The 17,955-nt window shown below is 45.6% G+C and overlaps 1 protein-coding gene across 1 annotated transcript in view; it reads left to right on the top strand.

Moving 5' to 3' along the window:
* LOC136774056 (uncharacterized) overlaps nucleotides 1–17,955 on the top strand; it is a 114,757-nt gene that overhangs the window by 14,773 nt on the left and 82,029 nt on the right. The gene's annotated exons all lie outside the window — the stretch shown is intronic.

Raw genomic sequence — 17,955 nt, 5'->3', positions numbered from 1 at the left:
ATTAGAAGCTACTGCGTGAAGGATGCGCCATTCCGCACAGCATTTTTGACGAGGCGCAATAAAAATTTCACCGAAACGCCCTGCTGCTGTCACAAAGAAGTTATGCGTCTCGTCATTTTCTCAGCCTCCAAAGGCGACGATCGCTATTCTCATAGGAAATTGCCTCTTTCGCCAGGTTATCAAGAGCTTTCGATGGGTGCATATATACACTGCAGGTTTTTGGTTCATTCGCTGCAGAGGCCTCTGGATATATATGTATATAGCTCGAAAGGGGTTAAATTGGTGTTACGATCATCGACGATTAGGACGCGTGGAGGAAGAATGAGGTAGGAAAGCGAGCAACACTTTGGGCAATTTTGTTGATACTTGACTGGCAAGGGAGGAGGCCACTTAATTAACGAAACTGCCAGGTTGTACAGCAGTATTTTTCTTAATACCCAGTGGCACCGTTATACTCTCCTATCTTTTCCCGGCTGACGTATTTCCTCTTTCGAAGGAAAAGCGTCGGTACGAAAATGCAGTTATTCCTGGACCGTAACGAGTTTGTGCAGTTAAACTCGTCGCTGCTGGAACGATCGCAACGGGGACCAACTGTAATTTTAACGATGCGAAGCGATTTGCTGTTTGCAGAGTGAACGCCGCAGTCTGTGGCCGGCATTCTTCTCGAGAAATGGAATAAAACTCAATGATGACCTGTCAAAAAAGTTCCAACAGCATGGCAGGGCGCAGTAAAATCGTCGCTTCTTTTTTAGCTTTCCTCGCGTATCTCGTCTAGTTCGACGAGGTAAAACGAGTTTTTTGGCGAAAGTTTATAAGCCGTTATTCGGGGTATACCGAGAGAGAACGGCCGGAGTATAAAGGTTATCCTCGAGTTCGCTGTTAATAAGAGCCTGCGAAAGAAAGGGGTTCGAGCTGTCAAGAAGGATGATCCAATTACGACGAATCAATTAGAGTGGTTGACAGGAGGATTATGCACTAGCCAGAGGTGTCGATAGTGAGCTGATACAGTCGTTATATCAGCTATAACCAGACGGAAGTGATAATCCGTCGGGTGGCGATAATCAACGGCAGTCGGAAACTTCCAAACGATTTCGTCGGTCGTTCGTTACGGCCGAGGACTTGAGGCGGAGAGGAGCGAGTGGGGGGAGAGAGAGAGAGAGAGTGGGGAGTAACGATATCCAATAGCAGAGATGTGACTATAACTAGCAAGCCACTAACCCCTGTTCTAATTAAGCTCAGGCTAACCTGCGAGTTAGGATTATTGCGCCGAGTATACCAGAATTCTCTCTATATCTCTATCCTTCCTGCTCGAACTTCTCCACCTATGCCTGTGTGGAGGAAGCCTATAGTGATAGTGGTCTAGCAGCAAGAGGATGGATAAGGGCAAGCGGAAAGAACGTGCGGTACCGTCTGGCATCCTGCCAAACACTCGCTTCCGTTCTCGCTCTCCTAGAAAACTCTCCTGGAGACTTGGATACGCGTTTACTCTGAAAAAACGTCAGAAAGCGCTAATCCTCGCCACGAAGAATTCCTTGCAATTTCCAGAGAGAGAGAGAGAGAGAGGGGGGGGGGGGGAGAAAATAAAAATAAAACCTTTTTATGATAAGCGATGTAAGCTCCAATCGAAGATTTTTTCTTCGAGTTTTCGCAGAGTTGTGTCGTAATCGCGAGAAATACAGTAGCGATTCCGAGGAAAGGATGAAGTCGAGGGTGGCTTAATTCGCCGGAGTTTTAAAACCGAGATGCGATAAGGTAGCTAGCTATGCTATATATATATATATATATAAAGAGAAAAAGAGAGACAGAGGAAGAGAAAGAGATGGTGAAAGTGGAGCGGAGCGATAATACATCTTTCCTGTCACGTAGCACGCGATAGCATTATGATAATGCCGCGGATAAGGAGGATTCGGGGAGGAAATGTGAACGATGAGTGAAGTGCTGCAGCGAGATGTAGCCATCTAGCGGTGCCTGGCGACGGATGATTTAATCGAGTTCGATTTTCATCGCTTCCCACTCCGCTCCGCTTTAACTTCCGTTTGGATTTCACTCGTCAGCAAAAAGTCAAAAATTCGATATCTTTCACGGAATAAGTCAGATATACTCGAGAATTAGAAATTTTCTTCTTTTGCTCCATGTATATACCTATGTATATACGCTTGGAATGGATAATCGGATGTTGACAGACGCCGAGGGAGGAGAGACCGGGTAGAGGGAGTTGGAGGAGGGTGGGGGGGGGGGGGGGGTGAGATTTATAGTGGATGAAGAGACAGAGAAGAGAGGAGAGAAGCAAATCTCGACAACGAAGAGCCAAAAAGATGTATTGCGGTGGAGGTGTATATATATATATATATATAGAGCAGAGCCGCCGTCCTGCAGTGTCTCATACAGGGACGTTCCATCCGGACAATGGGACACCCGTTACTTTCCATCGAGATCACTACACCGACTCGGAATAGATGGATACTGCTAGAAAATATTGTCAAGGTGCTTCCTATCCAACGCATTCCCATGCTCTCTCGCTCCTCGTAGATTTTTCTCCACTAGCGAGCACACGCGGACACACCGCCAAAACGAAGAAAAATCTTGAAGCTGTCGTTTGCAACGTTTTGTCGCGCGACGCAATAAATTTCTTCCATCACGAATTTCATCGAGACGGTCAATTCTCGAGCATTTTGTTGGGGAGCGAGCGCGAACGGACGGACGGACGACGGGGCTGCATGGCTGCATGGCTGACGTCGTCGAGAGACGAGTAAAACTTGGCTTTGAAGAGGGGAACTTGCGAGCAAAGTCCCGGGGAAATTTCGTACGCTTCCGTGAACTCTGGTAAACACTAAGATGCCGCGATTCGTGGCCATATATATATACGCGGCTAATATAGTAGTAGCGGTAGTGGATTTACGCGAAGGTGGAAGGCACACACGATTTCACCAGTGGAGATGCGGAGATTGAGAAGAAGCTAGGCTATTTTCATCGGGCATTGCGGCTTATGCAGCCGAGTTTGCCATCCTGCGGGGTTATTCGCGCAGATGGAGAAGTCAAGTTATCGCAACGGGCTTGAAAAGGGAAATCGATATCGCGAATGCGAGTCGCTCGCTCGCTCACTCGTTCCTTCGTTCGCTCGACGGACGGGACGACGATGATTTGGATTACCCGAGCGTGTTCTACGAGTGGTTTCATCTTGAACTTCGTTTCTCCGCGAAAAGTTCCGGGCGTTGGTAGTCCGGGACCCCCACGGTCCATACTATCAAAGGAGAAAGTTGCTCTATACTTACGGAATATCGCTTTTAACGTCGGGAGTCCGTAACTGTCGGGGCGGAGTTGCCAACTTGCGCGACGGAATCCAGTTTATACCGCTAAATTATTCTACCTTGCTGCACTGCACTACCTTCCATTCCTTTTTCATCGGCCTCCAGTTCTTACCACGCTTTCCACCTATACTTTTTCAACACACACATCGATGCTTTTCACTTAATTAACCGCTTCCTCTCTTCTGCATTTGCCGAGAACGGGAATCCGCTTTTATGTTCCACACTGACGATTCATCGAGAAATTTCATTCTGCAAATTATCCCGTGTGTTTTGCATCGGACTAGTGTTTCTCGTGTGTGTGTGTGTGTTTGTGTAAAGAGAAGGAGGAGGAGAGGAGGGAAGGGGTGAAAAGTGGGTAAACCAATCAGGAAGCAAGTGGAAGCACGTATATTTGTATATATATATATATTGTGTGTGTGTGTGTCTGGTGATTCTCGATTCCCAATTCCCTTTCGCTATCCCCTTTTCCGGATTCTCTTGTCTCATCGCTTAGCCGTGTCTTCCTTCTGGCTTTCGGTCAGCGTCAGATCCCTCGGGAAAACTCCCTGCTGGACCAGAGAGGACGAGCTTTCCCTGCTTTTCGTTTCTTCTCTCCAGACCACACTCTCCCCCTCCCCTCTTCAGCATCTCCGCACACTCTCGACCAACCCTTGACGGAATAATGGCAGCGATGGCATTCCCAGTTTCGAAACCTTTCCTTCGACTCCCAGAAATCCTTAAGGACGTCGTTGACCTACTCTTCTCCTTGCCGGACTGCACTTTCCAGAATGCACCTTCGTTTCCCCTAACCCACGTTTCATGGTCTTGGCCCTTAAGCGACTCGACCCCGACTCGCCACTCAGCCCAAAACTCCTGCAAATCATGTTTTTACCCGATATATAAAATCTTCGATTCCTCCACATTGAACCATTGGATTTATTTGCAGGAGACGCGCGAGAGCTTGCAAATAAAAGGCAATGGCACTTGTAATACGCCAGCTGGCATAATTGGGATTAGTCTAATCTTCGAGAAAAGCTTATTTCTCTACAGTGTAGCGCTATATGTACATTTGTGTGTGTATGTAGAGCATTGCTAATTTGCTCGCAAGTCGGGAGGGGAAATATGCTATGATAGTTGACTCGGTACGTGCTAAGTGGCGGTGTTTACTCGGAGGTACTGTATATAGTGCGGCTGGAAATTGCTCTCCTCCGAAGAGTCGTTTCATCCATCGATCGGGGGATCTCCGGCAATTGGCGAGGGCAATTGAAAGCAAAGTCCGGGGCCTGGCAGTGAGTATTATCGGTGAACGGTAAACAAAAAGAGCGACGAGTCGGAAAGGAAATGGATGACAAAGGGGAGCTATTGCCAAGCAAAACAAAAAGTCTCTGCGTATGAGAGTAAAAATATAGTACGTGTGTATAGAGGAAACCTCGGGAGGGAGAAGAGAGAAAACTCGTAGGAGATCTAATTTCTGCTGCACTCCAGCATTGAGGTCGGTGCCGTTGCGATTACTGAATAGCAACAAGAAAGCTCTCTCCTTGCTCCACGCAGCACAGTCATCCTCTCTCTCTCTCTCTCTCTCTCTCTCTCCTTCTTTTTTCTTTATTTTATTCTTCGAAACTGCACGAGGCTGTGTTTGTAACTCTCCTCGGCCCCTGAATATTCTCTATTACCTTCCCACTAGCTTGCTTCGTTCCATCCGCGCCACTTTCTTCTTTCCCGCTCGCGCGCTTTGACTTTACAGTCAACAGTTTGCCGCGGTAACAGCGAATTACCAAGCTTGACACGGAAATTATTTCACTCGTTTAATTTCGCCTCGTCGTCGTTTTCACTCGAAAAGATCCACTTCGACACTCACTCGGAGGACTCGATTGGAACGCAATTAGGTCGAGAATCACGATTGCATTTTGTCGAGATTAAAATTGGTCCGTAAAAGAGAGAATTTCTCATAAACGATTGGCCCGCGCGCTTAGAGAATCTAATTGAGTCAATTAAATGCATTTGCTTAAGCTGATTTCATCCCTCATTGTAGCACCAGTCTTAAACAAAGTCCCTACTGAGAAACCTCACGCATACGCCTGCAGACGCCAGTTCTCTCTCTCTCTCTCTCTCTCCGATTCTCATCCACCCTCGGTTCGCTCGCCTCTCTTATTGCACCATCAATGCTTTGCACTGGCAGACGCCCATTATTAACGCTTCATTCTTCTACACTCCAGTTTCTCCAACTTTTCAGCAAGAAAATTATTCGCGGCCATAAAAATAATTGCCATCGGCGAGAGCGGCGAAAAAAAGAGCTATAAAGAAGAAAAATCGAGTAAACCGTTATTAGTCCCATGAAGCATTAAGGGAAACAAAGAGGACGATAAACAAAAATTAAAACACGATTCTTCTTCCTAAATCCAGACTGTCTTCTTTAAGGAAGTCATAAGAATTCATTTGTGTCGGTCATTAATCTTATCCCTGGAATTAGGGGAGTGATTTTTTTGCTAATCACTTTGAGACTGCTATAAATAGCGAATAACCGAAGCAAGGAGATTTATCATAAAGGCTGATCGAGACGAATTAATAAATTAAAAAGATATGGTGCATCGAGCATCATCTCTGCATTAAAACGCACCGCAGATATGTCGATTTACCTTATTAAAAATGAATTTTCTTCTATATAGTTTGCGGATATTTGATCGCGATAGTGGAATTCTTCATTATCCTCCACAGTGTAATATGCATATTATCTATACACCGGAGAGAGACGAGGAAAGAGGGAATATAGGTATAGTCCAGAGGGTTGCAATAAGAACAGTGGTAGCGAAGAGGAGAACAACCATTATGGCACTCTCTGCTCCAGTGCTGATAATAATGCACTCTGCTGTCGGCAATACCACCATGCACCACCTTGCACCACGCCTGCTAGTGCTTGCTTCAGCCCATTCTCGCCAACTGATTCGCGGGACACTATTACCCGCACCCACCCACGCGTACACACACCCACACACACATACGCGCGCACACACTGACGCTATCCAGGCGTACTTCTCCTCTTATCAATAACTACCTACCCCGCTTAATTCCCCCTCCTAATCATTCTCCGATATTTCTCATCCACTTTCCACTTTCTCCTTCGCGCTAATTAATTAACCGACCCTCCATTTAATATCGTCAATTATCTTATTACAATCTCTCACTTTGACGCTGCCTTCAAAGTTTTCGAGTCTACTGGCAAATCCTCGCGCCTTCGTCCCTGCCGGGATAGATACCGCCGTGTACAGGCCTGGGGAAAAAATTACCTTCCATAATCAACGTTTTGTTCAGTTTCCTCTTTCGAGAAATTTCATTCCAGACATTGTTTTGTTTCCTTTGGCTGCTGCTGCTGCTGCTACTGGCTCTTGCAGAGCAAAATTCCGCAGTCCTCGATGCCTCGCTTCCCTCGAGGATTCCTGCCTAGTGTAGGGAAGCTAGCGCACGTATCGTGCATAAAACTCAAGAGTGCTGGAAGGACAGGCGGCGGAAAGAGTCGGAGTCGGAGTATAGGAGTCGGGTTTGGGGATATAGGTGCCGTGTAGTACCTCGACTCCCCGCTTCCCTCATTTTCCTCGAAATAAGCGTATTGCTTTTGGCTTCCTCGGAAAAATATGCTACTGCATTCGTTACGACTCTACATCCAACGCTGTACCAACAACTTTTCAGTAGTCCATAAAACTGAAACTCTGATTCCTTCAAAGATTTTCGGAGATGTTGCAAAAATGGGTAATAACGAGGGTGATTTGTTGTTTTCCTTTGTATATGTGTGTGTCTGTGTTTTTTTTTTGCTCAAATGCAAGCATAAATAGGATTGCGTGCTCCGGATAAATAAATAAAGGTGCGTGCACACCGGTTGGGAGAAAGTCACGCACTCGCGTTTTCCTTTAAAAGTAGAGCGGCTTTTTAAAGGGGGTGGCAGGGAAAGAGGAGGGGTTGGAAAAGAGCGGAAGAGGCCATTTAAGGCAAAACATGGGTGGTGGTAGTTGGCGATGTCGACGGAGCAGAGGCAAACACAAAGACCTCTAGTTTTGTCCTCGTAGCAGTAGTAGCCTCGGGTACAGTCTCGGACGTACAAGCTTAATGGTCTAAGTAGCCACTCTCAGCGCAGCATCCTCCTTTTCCTTCGGAATCAGATTCCGTCCTTCCCTCAAATTCGATTGGCTCGGATTTCTGCCTCTTGCGCCATTGTCCAGCAGCGCACATGCATATAACACCTCTTTTCCACACTACTAATCGATTCTCTTATATACTTCTATACACAATCCCCGTGAAATGCAAAAATTCCACAATTTCACCATATCCCATCTTCCAATGCTTGTTCTATAATCTTGCAAACTGACAAACTTTTATCGATTCTTAAAAATGGAGGAGTTTAGCATTGTGTCATTATCGTAAATCAAATTCGTGATTTTCATGATAGTATATTTCCTCGTTTGGTAAAAAGAAGAAAGGGTTGGCAGATGTATCTTTGCCGGCCAGCTTTTTCATTCCAGCGTATAACCCATCGGTTCAATTTTCCTGGCAAATCGCTCTTGCAACGAACCAGCTCCTCCTTCGGGCCTCTCCATCAAATCTACTCGTGCTCTTTTTCTGCCAAATTCCTCTTCCCCTTTAGCAACAGCAGCAGCAGCAGCAGTCTCCCTTCTCTTTCACTTCGACTTTACTTTCTCTAATTCGTTTTCCTTTTTTTCCCCTCCCGCTCCCCTCTCACTCCCCACCAGTCTCTCTCTCTCTCTCTCTCTCTGTCTCCGTTTGGAAAATCTCTAGCCTCTCCAATCGGCCAGGCTTTTTTTTCTCTCCCTTCTCATTCATTCGTGGCGCGTAGCCGACAGGAACAGAAATGAAATTGTTTGCAAACTAATCTGTCCTCGTGCCAGCTGAGAGCTACGTATGTGGGAGCGGTGCGTGTATTAGTATTCAATATAGGGCCAGAAGGGAATGCCATGGGCATAATCGGAATAGCGTGGGTATCATGGCCAGTCTCGCTATTAAAATTTACCGTCCCATAACCACGCGTGTTGCTCCGCTTTCTCCACAAAACCACCATCACGAGACTCTTTATAATATATACACGCGTGCGCACGATAAACACGGGATGTGATCAAGCCGACTCATTTAACGCGAGTAATTCTAAACAGCCTGCGTACCATTGAGACGAATCTAATTCCTCGTACCATATACACACATACATGGATTCTGTTGAAAAAGCTGCTCTCAATTTTCCATGGATCCGCTCTAGTGAAATTCATGAATGATTTTTCGTAAAGCTATCCTTTTGACGAGAGAATGGCAGAGGTGGTAAATAAAGGGAAAATTCGAGAGAACGAGTGACAGGACAGGACAGGACAGCGTGTATACAATATTAGTGTGTATATACATATATATATATATATAGCAACCAAATGGTCCCTCGTTCTCGAATTTCACTGCGTGTACCGCCCGGGGATAATGAAGGTGATCAATACTCCTATCTGTTGTCTTCCATCCCACTATCAGCTTTTCTCTCCTCGTGGCCCGCCATCCCTCCATATTCTCTTTCCACCAACCAATCTGTCTACCTCCTCATCTCTCCATTGCAGTCCTGCAATATACCCATCGTAGAATTGACGTTTTTCCCATATTAATTGGTCGCGCGCCTCTCCACGAGAAAATCATTATTCGTCAATTATCGGATAAAACAACGATATTATACATATGTACATAAATATATATGTATACAGTGTCGAACCGCGCAAAAGTCTGAATCGGTCGGAATGTATCGCGAGTCCACTCGGCTGTTTACGACTGATATTTTTTCCTGTTTTACGACAACGTAGCTGGCTGGATAGCCGTTGCGGTTATCTTATCGAGAGCCGCGATCGCGTTGTACATTTATCTTGTCGCAGTACTCACTCACTCATCAGCGACGTTATCGGCAGCAGGTAATTCAACTAAAACGAGTCGATCCTCCTATCCACGTCGTAAACGCACCTACATTTCCTTTCCCATCAATTGTCGTCGTCAACAACTGTCATTATTGCAACTGTAAAAACCAAAAAAAGGGGGAAAAAACAATAGAAAATCTATAAGCAATCTGTAGCATATAGGTTTGAAATATTAAATAATGCTTCGCATCGTTAAAGCATGATTCGATCGACGCTGAACGAGTGTGTAGTAGAGAAATGCAAAAGATTGCGAGTGTTTCTTGGGTTATTTCAATTGTGCGTTATGGGGTGGAAATGGTAAGGTGGAGGGGCTGAACAATCGCGTGTCGCGAACATTCGCATTCTTCTTGGGTACAGCGAGAGAGTTGGCAAGGAGCAACATGCCGGCATCGTTTCCTGGCCATTCGTCTGCCGGCCGAATTTCTTCAGCGACGATTAAACGAATTACCCTGGAAGCTCGCCACGAGCTGACGTCAACAAATACGGACTGGGGAACTCGCGCGCACGGAAACCACGGAGGTTGACAAACTTCTGGCCATTTCTTGGGCCTTCTGTCCTCGGTTTTCACCAAACGTGCACTGTGCATGTATACACACACACACATATAGTTATATACAACATCAGAAGCAGAAGGATTTTCGCCACACGTGAATGGCCAGCAGCAGCAGCGGTAGTAGCAGCAGCACAGCACGGTTCATTACGTCTCGAGGGAGGCGGCAAGAAAGATACAACGCTCCTGGTTTTGAAGGAACGGAAAGGGCGGAGTTGCTAGGATCGTTTCTTGGGCGCTGACAAATTGGAGTGACATTGTTGACGAGCCAGCTGAAACAGAACGAGTTTCACCCTCCCCCTCCCCCCTCTCTTCTACTTCGCTCCACAACCCTCCGCTTGCGCGCACAGGCAAACCAAGCGTAATCCTACAAAACTCTGCTTCTTCCTTCCCGTTTCTCAAATATATTTCGCGCGAATCCTACCCACTTTCGCCACCCAACTGTTACACGCGAGACTGAACAATTAAGCCATTTTTTCCTTTTTCCTTCTCTTTCCTTGAAAGCGCGCGCGCGCGCGCTCGAGCATTCTCGCTTTTCGGGTGCACGTGGGGAAAATGGGAAGCACCCTGCGTGCACTGGCGGAACTATAGGAATCTTTCGCAGAAAACTAGTCATTGGTGGTGGTACAGTACACCGAGGAATTCGCTGGGTGAATAGCTTTAGTTTAGAGTAGAATTGCGGGATTTAGTGTTCACGGGTTGTTGAGAGCTCCCACCGCATTTTACTGGGAAAAGCTGGCTACAGTAGCATTCCCAAGCCTTCTGTGCTGCGCGAAAACAAAGCTACCAATCATTCCTAACAGCTTTCACTGCTAAAAATACATTCTAAGAATTTTTCAGGATCTCCTGTGTTCTTTGCACGCGAGCGTTTGTGCTTCTGTTTTTTCAATTATTCTATTCTCTCCAATGACAATGCAGCAAGACATTTTGAGAATCGATGTTTGTGGGGGAGTGTGTGTGCGTGTGTGTTTGTATATGTATGTTTTTGGCCTTCTAATAGTAATCCGATGGCAAATGGAGGTATTTGCCAGGCTGGAGCGATTAAACTGCAATTGAAATCAGCTCTCTCGTGCGATGGAATTGCAGTAGGAAACCGGAGTGGGAGAGGGGGAGGGGGGGGGGGAAGGGAAGGGGGTAGATATAGGGGTCAGCTTTCGTTGTTCATAGTTGCAGGCGGGTCGACACACGCGTCAATGGGACCGGTTGGATTTAGAGTAAATAGCGAAGACGAAGGGAAGAGGTACGCGCGTTCGGGTTCGCGTAAACGTGCACTTACACTTGAACGTACACAGGTATTTACCTATATATATATATATATATATATATACAGAGAGCAGGAGAGGAAATAACGTTGCTCGCTGAACGCGAGACAAATGGCAAATCGATGCTTTGCCGCGAACACCATTACAGGACTTATGCGAAGCTCTCCCAGACAACTCGAGTTTCTTCTCTGTAGTCGTAGCTGTCGCTACCTTCACCGCTTTTGGTGACGCTCATTGTTAGGGAAAACCCACCGAAAGCCCCGAGCACTCTCCATGCACGGTTTCCTCGCCATCCCCGCACACACCTGACACGTTACTCAAAAGCCCCGTTCACCCTTAATTGCTACAGGCCAATTTTTTCTTCGTTAAATTCGCATTGTTAAGAGTTTTTTTTTAATATTGATTATATTACATAAATTAATAATAATTATAATGATGTATCGTTGTAGAGTGCAATTGTACATGCAACAAACGTTGTCTTCCAGTACCAATTCTAATCATTCGTACGTATAATAAAAAGGGGGGGGGGGTAGGGTAGAGAGAGAGAGAGAGAGAGAGAGAACAATATTAAAGCACTGCTTGGAGAAGTCGACCACCAGACCGGATTCTGCAATCGGAGGAAAATTCCGACTGGAAATCAGAGCTTCGGTTCGAAGTTCATTGTAGCCGGTTGATTGGTTTGCGGCACGGTACCGTAGCTACCATACGGTCCAGTACGTCGTAATGCAACTCAACCACGGAAAGTAGCGTACGGATATACTTGGTCCCCAGAGATCTCGCGAATTCGATCCATAAATAAATGGATTGGCCATCTCCCCGGCATCATCTGGCCTGGAACCTGCTGGAACTTGCCGCGGATGGAAAATACTAGGGAAATAGCTGTTCGTCACGAAGTTTCTGCCACCAACCGGCCAACTCGTGGTTTCCGCCCAACTACGCGTTTCCCATGTGGTTTTGTACACGGAAAACGATTGGTCCTTCTCCAAATTCCAGCGGAATTAACTGTTAAACGTTCTCCACTCTATATATACTTGCCTGACTCGTCCACTTATCCTCCTTCTTCTTTCACTGATTTTTTCCTGGGTCAATTAGTTATTGAAATCTCTTCTTTTGTAAATCTTCGGCGATTGATGCAGGGCTGTTCGTCGTCGAGTTTGGCACAAAAGACACGCGAGCCAGGGAAAGAATGGCTCCTGCACAAGGACCGGTGTGAAAACTTAAAGTCGCGCACCGTACAATGGCTTTTTGTAAGTCAAACCGGGCAAAGTGATGCTGTATGGGAGACTAGTGGGTGCACCTATAACAGAGGGTGAGAAGAATCGTTATATCGATGTACGCGACATCCCCCTATACGTGTGACTTGTTCTATCTATTCTGCATTTGGGTCAGCTCTTCCGACCCAAGTGACTATTATTCTTCTCTCCGCGCTCTATTGGAATATGTATAGGATACATATACATTTATCCCCCTGTGTCATCCCTTCTATCCCCCACCCCCCCCCCTCCCCTCCCTTCCACCCCCGATACAACCAAACCCAAGCGCAGCACCATCCAAGATATAGCGATTCTCCGCTGTTACTCCAACGAAAATGTTCGGAATTAAAGCGCAAGGTATTAATAAAAAGCATGCGGGTAAAGGTGCCCCTGGCGAACAAAAAAAGGGGAAAAAATAGAAAAATTGGAAAAACAAGGAAAAGGGAATGAGAGAAATCCACGGAATAGGTCGGCCGCGTGTAAATGTTTTCGAGGTGTTTTAGCATTTTACGAGATACTCGTCATTTCAAGCATGGAAGCACGCACTGCGGGAATACAGGTCGTTACTTATCGCTTTTTCCGTTGACGCTATTTCGACGTGAAGCAGCGTGAACTTCTACCGTTGTTAGAGTTATACGGTTGAAAAAAAAAAAAAAATGCTGCGCAGCGACGAGTAATTACGATAGTACCCATCCTCGCTCTTTCACTATTTCTCCCCCTCCCTCACCCGTAGTCGGTCTCTCCGCGCAGCACGCCCCGTCAACATTTTCGTCCCGAACATACCATCCATCTATATATTATTCCTTTGCACGTGTATGTATGTATAGAGTATATCTACGGTTTTAAAAGCAAACCGTCCATGGAAAAAACAGAATAAAACCAAAGCTTTCTATTGTATCTATATATATATGTATATATATAGGTAAAATTATATTTGACGAAACGAGAGCGAGAAAGCATTATATCGTCGAAGAACGAGACTCCTGTGTACAGCAATGGAATTGATTTAATTCGGAGCAGGATAATCTGGAAGAGTCGTACTGATATGGGTGAAATTCAAGAGTAATGGAGGATGTGAGCGAATCGGAAAAACTTCGATCGTGTCACCTGGCTGAATTTACTTGGCTCCTGTTGATTGCGAATGCTGGCCAGACCAGCTTTCCATTATCCAGGAATATAGCTGGCTGTCTGCGTGGATACTGCAAGCCCAACGTTATACTCGCTCCTTCCCTCTCATTCTGATAACTGACAGCTATTTCATTCGATGCTTATATTCAGCCATTTTCTTCCGAGCGCATCTATTTCTGCAGGAGAACCAATCGCGAGACTCATTTGTTTACACGACCAGCGGCATTCTATTTATCCCTAATTTCGCAATACTCTCCAAATCAATCATCCTCTTTTCCACGAAATTCCAGGAGATTTTTTCTCTCCCCGAGCACGAATAGGAGAAAAAGAGAGAACACACGAGGAATACCAATACCCCTAACGTTACCTTTCCTACGGATTTTTATTCCGCTCAGGTTTCCAACAATTAATTACGGGAATTAAATGAAATTTCCAACTGACTCTGGTAAAACGCACAGCAGAGAGAATCAGCTCGTCAGAGCTAAGCCCTGGCCAATCCGGATAAATGTAAATAAAATTATGCGATTAATTAGCCAAATGAAAGGACTGCTCGGATCATTTTTGCGAATCTGCCTGGTCACCGGAAGAAAACAACTGGAGGATCTTTTGACACTGTTGAAGACGATGGACGTATATACATAGATATAATAAATATAATACTGGTTGAAATATATATCGGACGATATAAACTCTTTTGGCGCTTTGGTCTGGTGTTTTCTATGTATAGTAATATAATAAATTGTTATACACGAAGAAAGCAACACACGCGAGAATCCGAGCATATAGGATCGTGCAGGAACGTGGCGAACATTTCCGGGATTTAGAATTTATTCCGTGCTGAACAATTAGCGAGATATTTATGTGGCTTGCGAGGCACGCCAAGTTAAGGGTTTTGTAGGAGGCCGATATTGTGTCACGTAGGAGCTCTAGGCCCGTGGTGGTCGTATACATTGAAAAACTTGAGCTCGTATAGCGTGACAAGCGGCGCGGGCGGCGAACAGCCGTTCGGTCGGTCCGTTGCCGAGTTTAGCTATACCCGAGGCTTGCTCAAATAATCCGATCGCCTCATCTTGTAAAGCCAATAATTTCAGCGATATTACATTCTTCCCCGCCTCGCTGCCTGGCTCTCCGGGGCAAATTTAATTAGAGCCCTGTAATAAAAAACCATAACAAATATGAAACGATCAATTTGCGCGTTACAGAAAATTACACGATGGAAAATATATATAGAGGAGCTGGGGAATCGATTTATTTTAAGCGAGAGAATCGGTTTTTCCATGTCAGAGATTTCTCGCAGAATAACTATACGGTATATATATATATATATATACTCTATATAGATTTATATAGATTTTCGGAAAACCACTGGTGAATTTGAATTTATGGTCGATGAAAGGAGCCGGGAGCTGTTTTGGTATAGTTGTGCCGGGATCGTGGTTCAGCATGAAACATTATTATGACTCGCGCGTAGTAAAGGGTATCGTGCAGAAGCATTCCGAGTAATTTTGTTGAAACGAAATACGGGATGGCTAAATCTGAAAGAGGATTTTGCCAGAACTTTGGAAAAATTTCTAAAGTAAAGGAACTAATGAAGCCTCCGTCCGTGTGGCTTGCACGGGCTAAGGTAAATTTTCTTTATCCCGGACGATTTAATTAAACTGGGCGTTAATTCAATGGACGTGTCCTGAGCATCTAGTGAATTACATCCGCATCTGTGTAGTACGAGATTAGTAAGCACGGCGTATGTAACTCTCGCGCAACTAAGGAGCGTGCTTCGTGTATACAAATACGCCGGCAATTAACCACGATTGTACCAACAATGCTAGAAATAATCCGTGAATGAAGCTGCGCCATTAGGAAGTATATACGCCGAAGCATCTGGCGCTGGCTCGCGCGCTACCAAGAAAAATTTCCTTCCTTCCTTCTCTTCCTGCGGGAAAAAACGATGGTTATATATACGTGTACAATATAGATTGGTGGATCTTTCGAGGAGAATAGATATATATATATATATATATAACGTACAACGATTGCCTTGGCAAATTTAAGGGAAGCTTTCGTTAATGTATTCATTAAGTTAGATTTTAATCTGCTTCCGAACAATGATGAGCCAGGCTCGCACAACAGATGCGCCAACTAGATTTAATAACAGTTACCCCTCGTTATTCCTCACTTACACGCTGTACGAGTACACGGGCAAAGTAAACTATTACCAGGTGTCGAGGTAGGTCCTCGTTAGTGGGTTTACAGCTAGGTCACCTTTGTGTAACCACGAAAACCAGTTTGCCCTATAGTATAGCTTTTCTCGCAAATATCGAGTACACAATGTGTAATGGAAGCATTGACTGATAACTAACTAGAGATATTTCTCCCCTCTACCACCAATTACTCGCTCGGCAAACCTAGCTTCCTCCTTAATTCCCATTTTCTAAAATATACAATTTGCTGAACATTACGACGGCTCGAGGATTAATTTTATTAAGAAATTCAGTCCACGGATAAATCCTCTCTCGTGATTTTAGTAAATTAATTCTCCTGGATTCCTTGTGATCGCGTTGCATGCGGCTCGTTGAACGTGCGATAGGGATCTAAGCCGAAGGAAACGAGGCGATGAAAAAAGCTGGGTGGGAGTACACGAGGAGAGGCCGGCTGCAGGACGCGGGGGTGACAGAGAAACGCATTTATAGCGCGCTTGTGGATAAATGCAGGCTAGCGTTACAACGCGAAGCTGACACCGGTGTTTTAGTCACGAGGCATGCATGACATACCAGTACTCGGTATCAAATCGCTGACAACAGTTGTTTTTCTCCTGACAGGCTTCACCGAAAACGTCGATCGTTTTTGCAAAGTTCATTGGGTACCCGATGCCAATCGAAATTCGTGGCAGCTCTGTCGAAATGCTCTTCGTGCTTTTTCTTGTAACGAACAAAAACAAACAAAACAAAAATACACTCCACGGTGTATAACGCACAACAGTCGCGTACAATTGAAAAATAATCCTCCATTACAAAAGGCTTTCCTTCCAATTTTTATTAAAGTTCATCAACGTTTTTCTCGAATTCCTTTAATGAAAATTACCTTGGGATTTATCGCATGACCGTTCGACGAGAGAAGTGGGATAAAATGAATTGTCTGGAGTGTAGGGAGAGAGAAGAGAGTTCGAAGGTGGTTTTATGGTCGCAAGGGGTGGAAATTAAATTATCCGCAACCGCGGAACGAGGGCAAATTTTCTTCTCGCGATATCGTCGGCGTCGTTTAGCTCGTTGGTGGCTTAACGACTTATGCGACTGATTCGGCTCACTCCGTATAGACGAGGGTGCTCGTATACGAAATCGTAAAACCGGTGATATCAAGGATCGTAAAGCTGCGAGAAGCCCGATGCTGACCCTTGGAAGAGGCCAATTACAGTTGCCACCACTCGTGCCTTATTATTCCCGTATCGAGGCGCACAAGCTTGAGGAATCTATGAACACATAGGAAGCACTACGTAAATTTCTAACGCGCGAGATGATTTAAGACTCATCTTTCGATGGGTCGGAGGTGCGGAACCAACGTATATATAATAGATATATATGACCTCTCTCTCTCTCTCTCTCTCTCTCTCTCGTGGCCGCTCGTTATGTAAAGTAAATGGAGGGGCTGGACGAGACGAGTGAAAGAATTAAGATCGAATGGCTTAAAATGGAGAATTCGATAGGTGCAGCAGATGAGGAAAGAATCAGAGGAGAGGCCTGGGGGGAGGATGCAAATAACACTGACTGAGGACAAGGACGCGAAGGAGAGCGAGAAGAGAGAATCAGCGAGCAAGGCTACATCGTCGTTGCGCGTTCCATCGTTGCCCTAGGGGGTGAAAGGCCGATTGGCTGATCCCCAACCCCCGACGCTCTGTATTGAATAAACCAGGCTCTCGACCGACTCGAGCGCGGGTTTTTATTATCCGCTATGTTACCCCCTCCTCCTCCTCCTCCTCCTCCTCTTTTCTACCACTCACCCCTACCATCCGCCTCTCTTTCTCCACCCCCACCCCTCTCCGCAATACCTCGCTGCTCTTCATGAGCGACTCTATGGACTTTTCAGCATTCTGCTCGGAAAATAATATTGTGGCAAACGCATTACCTTTGCATGCGTGTAAAATGCGACCGTATTTAAATCATGGATTCATGGCCCGATTCTCTCTCACTCTCCCGCACCAATCTCGCTCAAACTTTTCCCATCCACTCTTCGTACCCGCGGCGTCTCCGTGATTGCTCCCTATTCTTCCACCGGTTCCTACACTTCTCTCCCATCAGATTTCGCACTTTGGATTATGATAATTTCCCACCGTCCATTGTTTCGTCCGCTCTTCCTAATTCACTTGGCAATTTTTTCGGCTCTCCTCTCGCGGTGGCGCATCAGGATCATTTTACCTCCGACGAGAAGCCCAGAGTCGTGTTTTACCGTTCGTTCTCGGGGTAAAGATGATGCACTTTGAATGTTGGTTCACGGCGCCTTAATGAAAATTTGATTGCACCATCCCTGCAGGCGGTGGGAATT

Source organism: Prorops nasuta, unplaced genomic scaffold, assembly GCF_024137725.1.
Source record: "Prorops nasuta isolate Cenicafe-Biocafe unplaced genomic scaffold, Cenicafe_Pnas_1.2 PNAS00006, whole genome shotgun sequence".
Classification (NCBI taxonomy): domain Eukaryota; kingdom Metazoa; phylum Arthropoda; class Insecta; order Hymenoptera; family Bethylidae; genus Prorops; species Prorops nasuta.
The sequence above is the reverse complement of the archived record's forward strand: the minus strand, read 5'-3'. Positions and strand labels throughout refer to the sequence as shown.